Source organism: Eucyclogobius newberryi, unplaced genomic scaffold (genome assembly GCF_026437365.1).
Source record: "Eucyclogobius newberryi isolate DKJ021-1_F unplaced genomic scaffold, fEucNew1.0.hap1 SCAF_14, whole genome shotgun sequence".
In the NCBI taxonomy this organism is placed as follows: Eukaryota; Metazoa; Chordata; class Actinopteri; order Gobiiformes; family Gobiidae; genus Eucyclogobius; species Eucyclogobius newberryi.
Genome location: NW_027315768.1, coordinates 26,313,231 through 26,329,964, shown reverse-complemented (window position 1 = coordinate 26,329,964; position 16,734 = coordinate 26,313,231).

The window sequence follows — 16,734 nt, the reverse complement described above, 5'->3', positions numbered from 1 at the left end:
GGAGCACTGCACTGAACTGGCTCTGTCCCGAGGCGCATTAGGTTATTTCCCTTCCTGTGTGGACTTGGCACCTGAGAAAGCCACAGTGGAGGGGCGCCAAACTGCCAAAAATACAGCTTTTCATATAACTGCTGCATGGGGAGGTTCAAGGAAGCAATGCCCACAGCAAGGTTTATTTTTGTATAATTCAGTGTAAAGGGAGGGGTAGAAAATCACTCAATTCTGACACGAATAATGTTGCTACTTCAACTTAAAGGGGAACTATGTAACTTTTCTGTTAGTATGGAGATGCTATTGCTTTACCTGGAATGTTCCATAGTATTCCAGGTATTTATTATACTAATAAATACATTTATACTAGTTTTAAAGCAAGTAGAAAAGAACTTGTATCATATTATTGTTATCACTGGCAATTAAATGTCGGGAGCCTGAAATCAAAATGTTAGTTCGTTGTCAGGTCAACAGCTAAATACCTCCTGAAATCTAGGGGAGTGGTACTAACAGACAAAAGCTTCACATGCCTTTTGATCTTTTCTTCATGTGCAATCAGACTGAAAACACACAGTTTTCAACCAAATGTAATGAATAGTTTTTCTTGAAGCATCCATTATTTGGCTGACCTCCCTTTCACCCCGAGTCTGTGCTCTGTGATCGTAGATGATACAACTGTCAGGCCACAATTACAGACATCACAGTAACATTTGTGTGACTGGAGCAGACAGAGAAACGACTCCTTTGAAAGCCACAGGTCAGTTTGATCTTGTATTTCTTGTAGACAGCTGTTTGCTAACATTTCCTCTGAGCGTTCACTGTTCAAAGAGCCAGTGCAGCGTGACATCTCCCTAGTTATCTTCTTTGTCAAAAAGGAGTCTTCAATGTTTGTTACTTTTGATATTTGGTATACAATATTTTGACAAGAACGTGAAAACTCTCACCTCAAGATTGTTAAAACAATGTGATACTCAAAATCAGAAAAGGTTTATTGCCATTGTCAATTAACATAGGAACTTGCTTTGGTGATTCGGTGCAACATAAAGCAATGAACAATGATAAAACAACATGCATAAAATCAGGGCATGAATTAAAGAAAAACAATTTAAATTTGCAATAGGATGAAAATTAAAATAGGCTTACTATGTAAATTCACAGTTAAATTTACAGTTGCAGTGCAGAAAGTGAACTGTACAGTGAGTGATTGATGAATTTAGTTAGATAATCAGTAAGTTAATCAGTAGTTAGATAACCCCGATAATCATTTGCACAGGTATTGATACTGAAATCATAAACATTACAATTTGGACCTTCCTAGAATAGTTTTAGAATGGTCAAGATCTATATAAGTTTATTATCGTTATGTATTACTCTAAATTAAAGTAATTACCACACTAATAAAATACACAATACTCTAAAGACATAATGTTAAAAGGGTAATCTTGACCATGGCCCTGGCTCATACTGATATTCAACCATACGGCCAAAATGTAAAAGGAGCCTATATCAATAAATACTGAAGTGCTTTGTGTGAATAAAGTCGTATATCAAGAATAACTGTGCATAGGACTATAGTATTAAAATGTAATGTTGGTGTAGACAGTGATTAGTAGGCTTCACAGGTTGGCAGCCCTGCAGTGTATCATAGGAAGAATGGTCCATCTAGTGAGTGTGGATATGATAGATGATCTTGCTTTAATGCACCACCTTTTATTGTATGCTAATGTAATGTGGGACAAAAAAATGTTTAATAGATGCCACTTCACATTGTGGTGGACCAGATCTTCACCCAATGTTCTAGATCTCAAGCAAAACAATGTAATAATCGTGTATGATTGTATTGTCTATTCATTAAAATACAATTCATGTACAACTGGTCCTAAACACAACTATCTATATATTTCATTTACTGGTTTAGCACTGTTTCAGTCATGAGTGCTTTGTCCGCTTCTCAAGGTGGTCCACTACCTCCTTGTCTCCACAATATTCCACAGTATGGCATTAAACCTGTCCGTTTCCATGGAGACAAGCAGGTGGCAGACCCTCCACCAAAAGGTTTACATAGGGCATTTTGTATCAGATTATTGGATCGTTGTCCTGGTTTAGTCTCAAATCTATTCTTGTTTTACAGCTCATTTTAACCTCCTAAAATGTCCTTAAAGCTGGACATTTACGCAATCATAATATATAACCATAACTTTGGTCCACTTCTTTATAAACAAACTGAAAATACAGTGCCTCCTCCAAAACAAGCGGTGGCTGGGATTGGGCGTGTGGCGAGCCGTGATTTGTGCCGACAGGTCTCTGAAATTACTCTGATACACTTGATATTGTATGGCACTGTAAATCCACCGTCTCATCTCTGCTTCCAAGCCGCTGTCAAATGTTTTCACAAGTTGTATTTCAGCCGCATCCCCTCAGCACTCGGCACACTCAATAGAGAAATAATGAGAGCTGTCGACGGCCATGTCACATTGTTTTAGCTCTCCCCAATCCCTTTCTCCCCATCTCGGCCCGTTTTTTAGAGGTTTTTATAGCCTACCTCGTGTCATTCATATTGCATCAGGGTCAGGTAGCCTCAAAACAAGTTCCGACACTGGCTGCGGCACGTAACTCACTTTCTCACCTTGGGTTTTGTAAGGCGTGTAAAAGTAAAAGTATGTTTGATCACACAAAGTTGTCTTGAAAAACAATTGGAGCAGAAGCCTGTTTTGATCATGGAGCTTTTGTTTTCTTACTTGCGCCACGTTTATTCTTTCGGATACGACTCAATTTAGATCCGCTGGACCTGGGGATTTGATTTGATTTTCAGCTGTGGTGACAATAAAAGCTGCAAGATTCCTTTAGTCATTGCTTTTGCTTTTTGTGATCTCGGACACATGAATCTGAGTATTTTTTAAATTGGCTGGCGCCGTGTGGCTCCAAAATGAATGAACGCTCTATCATTTTGAGGACTTAAATCTGCAACTGCATAGCTTTACTGTGCATAGGTATTTACAGTATGTTGTTAAGCTTATTCAGATCATTTAACACTAATAAACTAATTTACAAAAGTCTTAAAACGAATAGTTCTTGTGTTTTTGCAGAACAAGGATGTATACAATAATAGTCATTCACTTTTGACTAAACTATTTGTTTATAGCTTTGAAATACCTGGACTATTTGAGATTGTGCATTTTTAGATGGAAGGTCTAAAACCTTCATTTTTCAAGGAGATGTGGTTGTCTTGCGTAGAAAAAAGTATAAAATTAGAAAAGAAAAGAAAGTGACTCCAACTTGTATCGGTGCAATACAAATGCCATAAATGAACAAATGAACAAATGAACAGATGAAAGATAGAAAAGGCAAAGCCATAACCACTTAAACCACATAGACACTTTCATTAGACAAACAGGTGACTGACTCTCCTCCAGAAAATGTGATTTAAAAGAGGCATGATTCATAAACCCAAACTACCTTAAATTAATTAGGCGGGTTAGGCGAGTTTTTCCCCCTTGTTGACATGTTCTTGTTCAAATGTGTTCTTATCCCTTTAGCTGTTTAATATTCAGTTTGGAAGACTCATGATCTCACAATTTGCAAAGCTAAATTAGAAATTCTCAGCTTTCTTCTAATCCTCACAATGCAGAAACGATGATTTGTTCAAAGCATTAGCACCTCGGTGAATAAGGGAATTCATCATTGTGGCAGCTGCACTGACTCTGTCTGTGTGGCTCTGAAAGGAGTGTGTTAGGCTTCAATTATTTATTAGAATTATACAGCATTAGGCATTTTCTGTCAATGTTTACATCACCAACAGACTACATTCAGGATAGTCAACAGATGCACTTTTTTTTTGTTAATTGTTTTTTGAAATTCAATTAAAATGCTTTATTGCACTGCTAGTTTTGTACTGCTCAATTCAAACTGTAGGTATTTCATATTTAAGTATATTTGCATCCCTTATTTTATTTTTGACAATTTTATTCATTGTTTTTTGCTGCACCAGATCACCACGTCAAGTTCCAATAAAACTCCTTCTGATTCTGATACATTTTCCTCTCATTGTGACATTTAAATGCATGAAGCTTGTGCATATTTATGAAGGATTGCACAAAATACTGGGACTTTTTTAGGAGTTTCTTTAGGATTTTATACTTTACTCAGTGGGATGGACCTAAAGCAATGCGAAACACCATTTTCATGCAGTCAAAAGAAAGACTAGTAGAGATAATTGCCGAATCCTATTAGAACTGAACTCAGCTTAAGGTTATAGCAGTGGTGGTGGTGGCGAATCGCTCTATTTTAAATTTATATTGCTAAACGATTAAGTTTTGTCTTGTTGTTTCGCCTGTGTGGTGGAGTGCGGAGATGGTAAATCATTTTTCGGGGCGTTTTTAAATTCGGCTATGAATCATTGTCTGAATTTCAAACAAAGACTCGATGTAAATTGTAAAGAACTGATATTTCGGTCTGAATACATTTGTGTTTTGTTTGTTTTTTTAAGAGAATTATCTAATAAAAAGTTGTTTTGTCTCACAGGCTTTTGGCGATCCAGTTGCACGGATTCCCCCCGATGCTCTGTGTGAATCATCAGCGCCGCTATCGCTCACACACCCAAACAGAGGTAATTTAGTTCCTGCCTTATTTTGCTTGTTTCAGTGTATCCCTAGGCTGTTTAGAATGGATCTATCCAAGTCTGCTAACTTAATCTGCCACTGATATCCTGAGATGTGGGGGGTGCGGACTGGCGTCGGGCTTTCTGATAGGCCATGCAAAAGTAACCAAGGAAACCATAGCGCATTAAGTGTTGTAAATTGTTTAGAACTCGTTTATGTGTAATGTGAGTTGTGCGGTGGTTTGCGGTAAACACAATCAATCCATGTGTCACATCTCAATTTGGTTTGATCACATGGGTAGATTAGCCTATGATGATACTCCAGAGAAAGTATTTGAAAATATAATGTACTCTGGTAAAGTAATTTATAATTTTTTAACGACATTCGATATTACTTCTGTACGGGCCCTTGATACGTTGTTAGGTGGAGCGTCAGAAACCTGATGTCATTATTTTGCCTGAAATGTTCCACAAAATTGCATAAAACTTGGTGATTGCAATGAAAACGAGAAGGTGACTCTAACAAAGTATTTTTTGGCCATAAAAAACACCACATAAATGAAACATAAAGAAATTCAACTAGCAGGTGATAGAAACCAGAAACTATTTTTTAGAAATGTTTAACAGAAATGAATTGTTACGGTACATTAGGGACAAAATGACCAATAAAACCACTACAAAAACACTGCTCTTTTCCGACCGTCGCTCGTTCAGACACCGCTGCTGTGTTAAGCATGTGTTGCCTTAAGTACACAGTGTGAGGCGTGTATGCAAATTTGGGACATAATTAACAAAAGAGTTTCAAAGGTAAGGCTCATAAATAATGCAGATTTTGTGGTAAATGCCTCTGACAGCCGATGCTGATGGTGCAGAAAGGTGGAGCTGAGCTGGTCTATCTGGTCGTCAGGTGCCTCCTGTGGAGTGCAGTAAATTGACAGAAGTGGAGACAGTGCAGAATAAATGAGGAACGCGTCCTATTAATAACGCTGTAAATGTGACATTGTGCTGCTCTATCTGGAACATCTGTACACACCTGCTGCAACATCAAACAAAGCATGGTTTACTAAAGTAGGGCTGCACACAGTAAACTGGTGAATTACAATATCTAGTTAACTTAATCTTATGTAGCTGAGTTTCAGATATGAATAGGCAGTTAACATTTTAATTGATATTCAGCCAGGTCTAATCATCATTGTTTTTTAATGGACAAATGGTTTTATGGTGAATGGCATCATTAATTGTTTTTTCATTGCATTGGTTGCATTCATTAAATCAGTACTGAAAGCAATTTTAATTGTGTGTTTTTGAAAATAAAATGTAATAAAAAATTGAGATTGGTCAATACAATCCATATGGCCCAGTCCATGTTTCAGTGGCTTCACAATGTTCTTTATAGGCCGATATTCACTACAGAAGCGGGGCAGCTACATTGAGTATTGTTATGCAGATTCATGCTGTAATATATTTTCATCAAGGGCCAAGTCACCATAGAAATGGTCTATAAACATTTCCCTTTTGGACATTTCTCATGAGAATACCATGTATTAATAAGTTTGTGTGTGGCATCATGAAATTGTAGAATTTGAAATCTAATGTCGGCTACATATACATTCAAATGTTGCAATCACTTTAGACACCACTTTAGATATTGTAGTGTAGGCTTTATGGCTGGCACTGAAATCAGATATGAAATGTGCTCCCTTATTGGAGTGCGTATGCATGGATAGAGATACAGCTTTTAACTCACTGTGGTTTCATGCATTTCATCTAACGTTATGTACAACCACAAACGATTACTTAGTGATAATGTGATGAATATAATCATAGTTTTTTTTCCTGTACTGGACTTGCTTTTATTGGCCTTCATTATCCAGGATGTACTTGAGTGAAGATACTAGAGTGGTTGTCTGTAGAGGGTAAAATATTGTAGAAACCAGGCAACAAAAACCAGGACAAGGACAAACCCAAGTAAGAGGTCTTCAAATAAAGTTGAGTGCTTTGACCATAGCACCTTTACAATGCTGTAAAGCGATCACAGATTTGTAAGTATCCTTTGGGGTCTTGGGACTGGTGTTATAGTGAAGAAAAGAAGATGTAGAGGTAAAGGAGGCTCCCTGTTCTACTGCTTGGAGATTAGGATTGAGTTGACTGTTACACTTAAATAAGACTCCATTACACATATGGCTGAAGGAGTATGATTGGTTGAGAGATAAAGGTGGTAAGCTGTGAATGACTGAGAGAAAAATAAGGCGGCACACATCTTATTTTTAGTGCAAAGAGTTTTTGGGTTTATTAACTGTCAATTTGTTCTTTTTTTCCTCATCAAATTAAGGTAAAATATTCTTAATTCAAGCAATCTTAACTAACCTAGCATTACTGAACATGCAGATCATAAATAAAAACAAACTAGTGAGTCTTCATGTTTCCTAAAATGTGCTGTTATAGCATAAAATGGCAGCATTATTAAGTGGTTTTAAACATTGTCCCAAAGCAGGAATACATATTCATTCGGCTCATCATTGCCAAGGTGGCCTTTTTGAAAATATTGATTGAAAATATTGATTGAAATTACACTACTTTCATCGTACCACTTGTTGTTCCATCCAAAACCATTATGCCTCATGAGAGCTCTGCACAGAGAAGAAGGTCTTGTGTTCTGACACCGCCTGTGACCACTATAATTACAACCAAAAACCTCCCACAATTTATGCGTGTGGGGAAATGGAGAGGTTTCTTCAAAAGCCAGCCTTGAATCCTGCTCACAACAATGTCGAAATGGTCATTAATTTGATCCAAAGCCGCTGATTAATCATAATATTCATGAGTTTGGAGCGTTGGAGAAGGGATTGACCTTGACTTGTGGCTCAATGTGCTTATATGCGAGTCACCAAATATCAAAGCGGCTCTGCAGATGTGGGACAGACAGCTTCACTCACACAGCTCTGGGCAGAAGCAGCTCATGAAGGATCCAGAGCCACACTGCACATGGGCTGCTGAACTCAGTTAGACTGTGGGTTAAGCCATCCAGTGTTAGGTTAGATGTTTTAAAGGACTTTTACATAATGAACTAGAGGAGAACTGGCTTTAATTATCCACACTGTAGAAATCTCCCTTAGTTGACCGTAGTGTTAATTTAGACATTTGATTTGTTTTAGTTACAGTTTCAATGATTAATCGACTAATTGTGACTTGACTAGAACATATGTCCATATCTTTATCATATTTTCATATATTTTTTCATCTAATAATAATGAATATGTTTATGTTTATATTAAATATACATATTTTATTCTTAAAAAGGCTTTGATAATATGAAGTTCGACCAAATCTGTCTCGTTTATAGGGTTGAATGAATACTTGTGCCGTGTCCACGTCATGCAGCCGTGCATCTGGCTGTGGATGTAGGCACAGGCTTTCACCCTCTGAGCAGTTTGGACAGTTTGAGGAAGGAAAACATGCAGAAGAGACGACTCATGTGCTGTGCCACTTTCCAACACGACTTTGGCAAAACCATGAAGTGCTTTGCATTTTCACTTTCCATATGCAGACATTTGGTGACTCTATAGCTTCCAAAAACATGACAACTTTCAAAGGCCCATGGCTCTTTTTACACTTACATGAAATTTTCACGCATGAAATGATTACTTTTTAATGAGTAAATCACCAATGTGTGCGTACCTGTAAACGAGTGACGTCTGGGGAACGGCTCAGCCTGAGCTCGCTTCATACTTCATACGGCTGATAGACTACACATATACTCTGAACCTCTATATATATAGAACTGAACACAAGTTTGCTCTACCTGTCCTCATTATACAGACATTATACAGACACTTGAGTTTGTATGTGTTGTAGAGGCTTTGGGATAGAAAAGAGGGAGCATGGATTGATAGTTTCCACTTGTCCATTTTATCAATTTTTAAAAAAAATGTCTTTAAAAATAATGTTAAGTTGTAATTGGTTGAGGAAATTTTCTGTAATTTTAGTAATAGTTGTATCCTCCAAAGATTACTTAGACACTCACAAAAAATATAAAAAGCCTCATTTCATGAAATGTATTTCTTCTAGCCAAGTGATTGTCTGATATCTTCTTCTAAATTAATTCATTTTCCTCACGCTGTTGATAATGAGAATAGCAGTTGCTCCCTGTCTTTGTTGGATTTTGAAAATTGATTACTTGGTCGTTAATTTTTATCTGCAAAAATATGATATTGACAAATGTAGTTGTCAAATGTAGATGAAAAAAGCCAAACTGTACATACGTCTGTAATTTGGATGTCTGTATTTCCTGCCTGATGCTTGAGAGGAAGGTTATTTCTGCCACTGGACTTACAGACATTGGAGCGCACACACATTCATATGTGCTGTGGTGCTTTGAAGAATCCCCGTTGTGAGAGAAATGAGCCATATCTGATCTTATTATCTTACTCGAGGCTTCACGAACTGAAAGGAAATGTACACGGAGTCCTGACAAGAGCAACACGGTAAGCCATGTGTAAATAAGACGGAATATGGAAAACTTTGATCTATAATGACATAAAAAAATAACACTATTTTTGTGTCTTATGTTCCATGTCTGTGTTTATCAAAATCATAGAAAATGTCACATCAGGTTGGGAATGTTTAACAGTATTTTGGCCTACTTTTTTGTAATGTTTGGTATTTATGCACGTCCTTTTGATATAGTTTGGTACTTTTACTATTCATTGTTGTGTGTTGCACATTAATGCCAAAGCAAGATCCCAGTTTGTAAATTCTGTTCACTGACCATGGCAATAAACCCCCTGACTTGAGTTTCTCATTGCCACTATCCTGTTTGAAAAAAACAAACATCATACATTTGTGTAGTTGTTTTCTCAGTCTTTAGTCATTTGTTGAACCACTATTCATCTTGAGAAATAGTATTTTGATTTAACGCTACTCATAGTTAAGTACAACTCAAAAAATATCCCAAACCATCACAAAATCTGTGTTTAACTGTCGCACAACTTCAAAAACTGACAAATGACTACAAATTTTACCTTGGTTCGGATTAAGATCCTCCTCTTTGCCAGCTGTGGAATGCTTTCACACACCACTCATTTTGGACCGTGTAGACCCCAGTTTAAATGCCCCAGACCCTAACCTGAGAGCCTTTAGACAAGTAAAAATCACACACGCAGCAGAGGTGATGGACACTCTGTGTGAGTGATGCTAGCCTTTATCTGTCAGTCTGGAATCTGGTGTTTCATTTGATGCTTTCTGCAATTTATTTATTTATTATTTGTTCCCTGTCTTCGCGCACATGTTGGCCTCAAATTGAGTTTTTCTTTCCCCTTGGTGCACTCTGCTGAGAGGCTGACAGCTCCAGAGATGTGACAGGAACAGCTTGATGGACATACAGTGGATGACAATAATCTATTCAGAAGGTCAGTGTTGCCAAATCTTCCAAGGAAACCTTAGGAGCACTCTGGCAATTTCAATGTTAAATACAGTGCAATTTCTAAAATACTGTAGGCAAGTTTATTTGTGGAGCACAATTTGTAAAAAAAAAAAAAATATTTCCCTTCCTTGTGTTTCTGTGAGGGAAAACTCAGCAGTGTATTTCATTTGAACAAAATGATTTATACTTGCCCGCTTTCAGTATTGGATTGTCAATGACAATTATTTTTTCAAAAAGTGAACCAGGAAGACTGAATCCTTTTTTTTTTTGCTTTATTGTGAAGCGCAGAGCGGCAGCTGATCAGTTGTTTTGTCAATTTGCCATTCTGATCTTTGGTCCTAGAATTGGAATTAAAATCAGGAAAACGTTTTTTTGCCATCGTCAGTTAACAAAATTCTTGAACTTTGAGCTTCGGCAATATCTTCCTCATATAAATAATAGTAAAACCGGTTGAAAGATGACAACTCCTCCGCACAGTGTTTAAATCCTGTTCCTGGCTGATAGGGCAGTGTGGGAGAAGAGATGGTGAGGCGTAGGTGAAGGGCAGATAGGGACTACTTTACAAAACCGTGACTTTCAAAGGGAGTGATTGACAGGCGGATTAACCAGATAAACGCATTGTCCGTTCGTGTCTAAACAAACATGGTGGATTACGAGGACAGAATAAAAATAACAGACTGAGAGACGTTGCCAACTTCTGCTGAGTCAACGAGCGACGCACTAAACTCTGTAAATCTGAGGTAAATTAAGTTATATATTTTGTTCTGAATGTTCCAAAAATATTTGAGCGATGTCTTTTGCATTTGAGAGACACGTGACACAAAGTCTTCTGCATGTGAGACACACGTGACACAAAGTCTTCTGCATTTGAGAGACACGTGACACAAAGTCTTCTGCATTTGAGAGACACGTGACACAAAGTCTTCTGCGTTTGAGAGACACGTGACACAAAGTCTTCTGCATTTGAGAGACACGTGACACAAAGTCTTCTACATGTGAGACACACGTGACACAAAGTCTTCTGCATTTGAGAGACACGTGACACAAAGTCTTCTGCATTTGAGAGACACGTGACACAAAGTCTTCTACATGTGAGACACACGTGACACAAAGTCTTCTGCATTTGAGAGACACGTGACACAAAGTCTTCTGCATTTGAGAGACACGTGACACAAAGTCTTCTGCGTTTGAGAGACACGTGACACAAAGTCTTCTGCATTTGAGAGACACGTGACACAAAGTCTTCCGCATTTGAGAGACACGAGACACAAAGTCTTCTGCATGTGAGACACGTGACACAAAGTCTTCTGCATTTGAGAGACACGTGACACAAAGTCTTCCGCATTTGAGAGACACGAGACACAAAGTCTTCTGCATGTGAGACACGTGACACGAAGTCTTCTGCATGTGAGACACGTGACAAAAAAGTCTTCTGCATTTGAGAGACACGTGACACAAAGTCTTCTGCATTTGAGAGACACGTGACACAAAGTCTTCTACATTTGAGAGACACGTGACACAAAGTCTTCTGCATTTGAGAGACACGTGACACAAAGTCTTCTGCATTTGAGAGACACGTGACACAAAGTCTTCTGCATTTGAGAGACACGTGACACAAAGTCTTCTGCATGTGAGAGACACGTGACACAAAGTCTTCCGCATTTGAGAGACACGTGACACAAAGTCTTCTGCATGTGAGAGACACGTGACACAAAGTCTTCTGCATTTGAGAGACACGTGACACAAAGTCTTCTGCATTTGAGAGACACGTGACACAAAGTCTTCTGCATTTGAGAGACACGTGACACAAAGTCTTCTGCATTTGTGAGACACGTGACACAAAGTCTTCTGCATTTGAGAGACACGTGACACAAAGTCTTCCGCATTTGAGAGACACGTGACACAAAGTCTTCTGCATTTGAGAGACACGTGACACAAAGTCTTCTGCATTTGAGAGACACGTGACACAAAGTCTTCTGCATGTGAGACACGTGACACAAAGTCTTCTGCATTTGAGAGACACGTGACACAAAGTCTTCTGCATTTGAGAGACACGTGACACAAAGTCTTCTACATGTGAGACACGTGACACAAAGTCTTCTGCATTTGAGAGACACGTGACACAAAGTCTTCTGCATTTGAGACACACGTGACACAAAGTCTTCTACATTTGAGACACACGTGACACAAAGTCTTCTACATTTGAGAGACACGTGACACAAAGTCTTCTGCATTTGAGAGACACGTGACACAAAGTCTTCTGCATTTGAGAGACACGTGACACAAAGTCTTCTGCATTTGAGAGACACGTGACACAAAGTCTTCTGCATTTGAGAGACACGTGACACAAAGTCTTCTGCATTTGAGAGACACGTGACACAAAGTCTTCTGCATTTGAGAGACACGTGACACAAAGTCTTCCGCATTTGAGAGACACGTGACACAAAGTCTTCTGCATTTGAGAGACACGTGACACAAAGTCGTCTGCATTTGAGAGACACGTGACACAAAGTCTTCTGCATTTGAGAGACACGTGACACAAAGTCTTCTGCATTTGAGAGACATGTGACACAAAGTCTTCTGCATGTGAGAGACACGTGACACAAAGTCTTCTGCATGTGAGAGACACGTGACACAAAGTCTTCTGCATGTGAGAGACACGTGACACAAAGTCTTCTGCATTTGAGAGACACGTGACACAAAGTCTTCTGCATTTGAGAGACACGTGACACAAAGTCTTCTGCATGTGAGGGACACGTGACACAAAGTCTTCTGCATTTGAGAGACACGTGACACAAAGTCTTCTGCATTTGAGAGACACGTGACACAAAGTCTTCTACATGTGAGGGACACGTGACACAAAGTCTTCTGCATTTGAGAGACACGTGACACAGTCTTCTGCATTTGAGAGACACGTGACACAAAGTCTTCTGCATTTGAGAGACACGTGACACAAAGTCTTCTGCATTTGAGAGACACGTGACACAAAGTCTTCTGCATTTGAGAGACACGTGACACAAAGTCTTCTACATGTGAGAGACACGTGACACAAAGTCTTCTGCATTTGAGAGACATGTGACACAAAGTCTTCTGCATTTGAGAGACACGTGACACAAAGTCTCCTGCATTTGAGAGACACGTGACACAAAGTCTTCTGCATTTGAGAGACACGTGACACAAAATCTTCTGCATTTGAGAGACACGTGACACAAAGTCTTCTGCATTTGAGAGACACGAGACACAAAGTCTTCTGCATTTGAGAGACACGTGACACAAAGTCTTCTGCATTTGAGAGACACGTGACACAAAGTCTTCTGCATTTGAGAGACACGTGACACAAAGTCTTCTGCATGTGAGGGACACGTGACACAAAGTCTTCTGCATTTGAGAGACACGTGACACAAAGTCTTCTGCATTTGAGAGACACGTGACACAAAGTCTTCTGCATTTGAGAGACACGTGACACAAAGTCTTCTGCATTTGAGAGACACGTAACACAGTCTTCTGCATTTGAGAGACACGTGACACAAAGTCTTCTGCATTTGAGAGACACGTGACACAAAGTCTTCTGCATTTGAGAGACACGTGACACAAAGTCTTCTGCATTTTAGAGACACGTGACACAAAGTCTTCTACATGTGAGGGACACGTGACACAAAGTCTTCTGCATTTGAGAGACACGTGACACAAAGTCTTCTGCATTTGAGAGACACGTGACACAAAGTCTTCTGCATTTGAGAGACACGTGACACAAAGTCTTCTGCATTTGAGAGACACGAGACACAAAGTCTTCTGCATTTGAGAGACACGTGACACAAAGTCTTCTGCATTTGAGAGACACGTGACACAAAGTCTTCTGCATTTGAGAGACACGTGACACAAAGTCTTCTGCATTTGAGAGACACGTGACACAAAGTCTTCTGCATTTGAGAGACACGTGACACAAAGTCTTCTGCATTTGAGAGACACGTGACACAAAGTCTTCTGCATTTGAGAGACACGTGACACAAAGTCTTCTACATGTGAGAGACACGTGACACAAAGTCTTCTGCATTCGAGAGACACGTGACACAAAGTCTTCTGCATTTGAGAGACACATGACACAAAGTCTTCTGCATTCGAGAGACACGTGACACAGAGTCTTCTGCATTTGAGAGACACGTGACACAAAGTCTTCTGCATTTGAGAGACACGTGACACAAAGTCTTCTGCATTTGAGAGACACGTGACACAAAGTCTTCTGCATTTGAGAGACACGTGACACAAAGTCTTCTGCATTTGAGAGACACGTGACACAAAGTCTTCTGCATGTGAGGGACACGTGACACAAAGTCTTCTGCATTTGAGAGACACGTGACACAAAGTCTTCTGCATTTGAGAGACACGTGACACAAAGTCTTCTGCATTTGAGAGACACGTGACACAAAGTCTTCTGCATTTGAGAGACACAAGACACAAAGTCTTCTGCATTTGAGAGACACGTGACACAAAGTCTTCTGCATTTGAGAGACACGTGACACAAAGTCTTCTGCATTTGAGAGACACGTGACACAAAGTCTTCTGCATTTGAGAGACACGTGACACAAAGTCTTCTGCATTTGAGAGACACGAGACACAAAGTCTTCTGCATTTGAGAGACACGTGACACAAAGTCTTCTGCATTTGAGAGACATGTGACACAAAGTATTCTGCATTTGAGAGACACGTGACACAAAGTCTTCTACATGTGAGGGACACGTGACACAAAGTCTTCTGCATTTGAGAGACACGTGACACAAAGTCTTCTGCATTTGAGAGACACGTGACACAAAGTCTTCTGCATTTGAGAGACACGTGACACAAAGTCTTCTGCATTTGAGAGACACGTGACACAGTCTTCTGCATTTGAGAGACACGAGACACAAAGTCTTCCGCATTTGAGAGACACCTGACACAACTTAGGCGGTGGTTGGACCGGTTAATGCTGGAGAGTTTTTTTGACGCACCCACAATGGTCCGAATCGAGACCCTTCTCCATTTGAACAGAATGTGGGCGGGACTGGCTGGTCAGGTAAGCGAATCCTTGATCAAGACAGTAATAGTTAGGAGGTGGGCCATCGTCATAGTGAGCATAGAAAAGTCACAGGTCATCAGTGGATTCGGGGGTTTTGGGCTTGTAGTTGGTTATTTGTCTAAGTTCTCTCCACGCTGAGGCAGAGGTGTTGGCAAAGGACTGTTGGAGCTCATTTTACAGTGATTCAGATACAGCATTCACCACTAACTACAACAACATGGTCCAAGTGCAGGTTAGGGCACTCCTTTTTTCAGTTTTTTTGTTTGTCATTCATCATAGCATTGTAATTATGAAATTTCCCCATGTGGGACAATAAAGGAATATCTTATCTTATCTTAATGGCTGGATGCATGTGAAAAAACACAAAACACAATGTCACGTTCAAATACAGTCCTTTTACTCTAACCTTTGCAATGGTATTCATTTTATTATATCACTCAACAATTACATGCGTTTTTCTATTTACTCCTAAAATGGAGACCTTTCAATTCCATCATCATTCTATTATTTATTTCTGACTTTTTTTTGGTGTTTAAAATATACAAGAGCAGTGTGTGGAAAAACAACAGCTTTATCTCAAACACTGACCTTTAATTACTGAACCTTTTGCAGCAGGAGACTCCACACTTTTACTTAAGGTGACATTTATAAATACTGAAATGTTCCTGTGAATTGCTTTTCTTTGTGGAGGTCCTGTGCATTGTTGGGTGAGATAGCATCAGTCCATTTGTCACATACTGTAAGCTTTGGCTCCGGGGCCTTGGTTCAGAAGACATTGTGCGGCTGGTCGGAGCTGTCCACCTGTCTGATGTAGCCGACTCGCTTGTTAGCTTGGTCTGCTCCTATCAGTCACACCAGCGATGGAAGCTCCAGATAAAGACAGCTGTGTAACCTGTTAGGGCACCTTGGACAAGAAATCAATGTTGCTTGGTTTTCAGTGACTATTTTACAGTCCAAACACCTCTTATCTGGTTGGCTGTTTTATTCAATGACAAAGTAGAGGCATCTCAACACAGTTATTGTTCATTGGGAACAGATATTTGGTTAGAGCCAAGGCCCAGGCTCACGGCAGATTAATTCTCACGATATTAGGGCGGAAGTCAAAAGGACATGTACATAAATGCACTTTGTGTGTTTGAAGATGGTCTGTGCTTTTTTCTGAATGGATATAACAACAGTTTGATTTTTTGGCTTGATCCTATTGAGACGTTTCGACCAATCAGATGCAAATATTTGTCATGAGGTTTTCCAGTTGACATTGTGTAGAACTCAATTCAGAGAGATAGAAGAGAGAGCCCCAAATGGGATCAAATGCCATAAATCCTATTAATATCATTGTGTGTCTAGCTTTATCACCTATTTTTTTAACCCTTTTAAAAATCTACTGCTGTTCTTGTACTTTGTGATGCAACGCTGAAATGTACCCATTGTTGGACTAATAAAGCTTATTATTATATCTTATCTTAATAACATTTCCACTAATGTGACTTGTAGATTATCTCTTCATCGTGGGTCCTTGAAGATGGTGTATTACAAAACTACAAAATAGTTTTTTTAAATTTGTACTTTTTTTTTGTATTGTAATTTGTAATTTTTTATTTTAATACATTTTTTTTTGTGGTCTCCATAGCGACTGGTGGAACTGAATTGAGAATCATTTATTTTCATGTG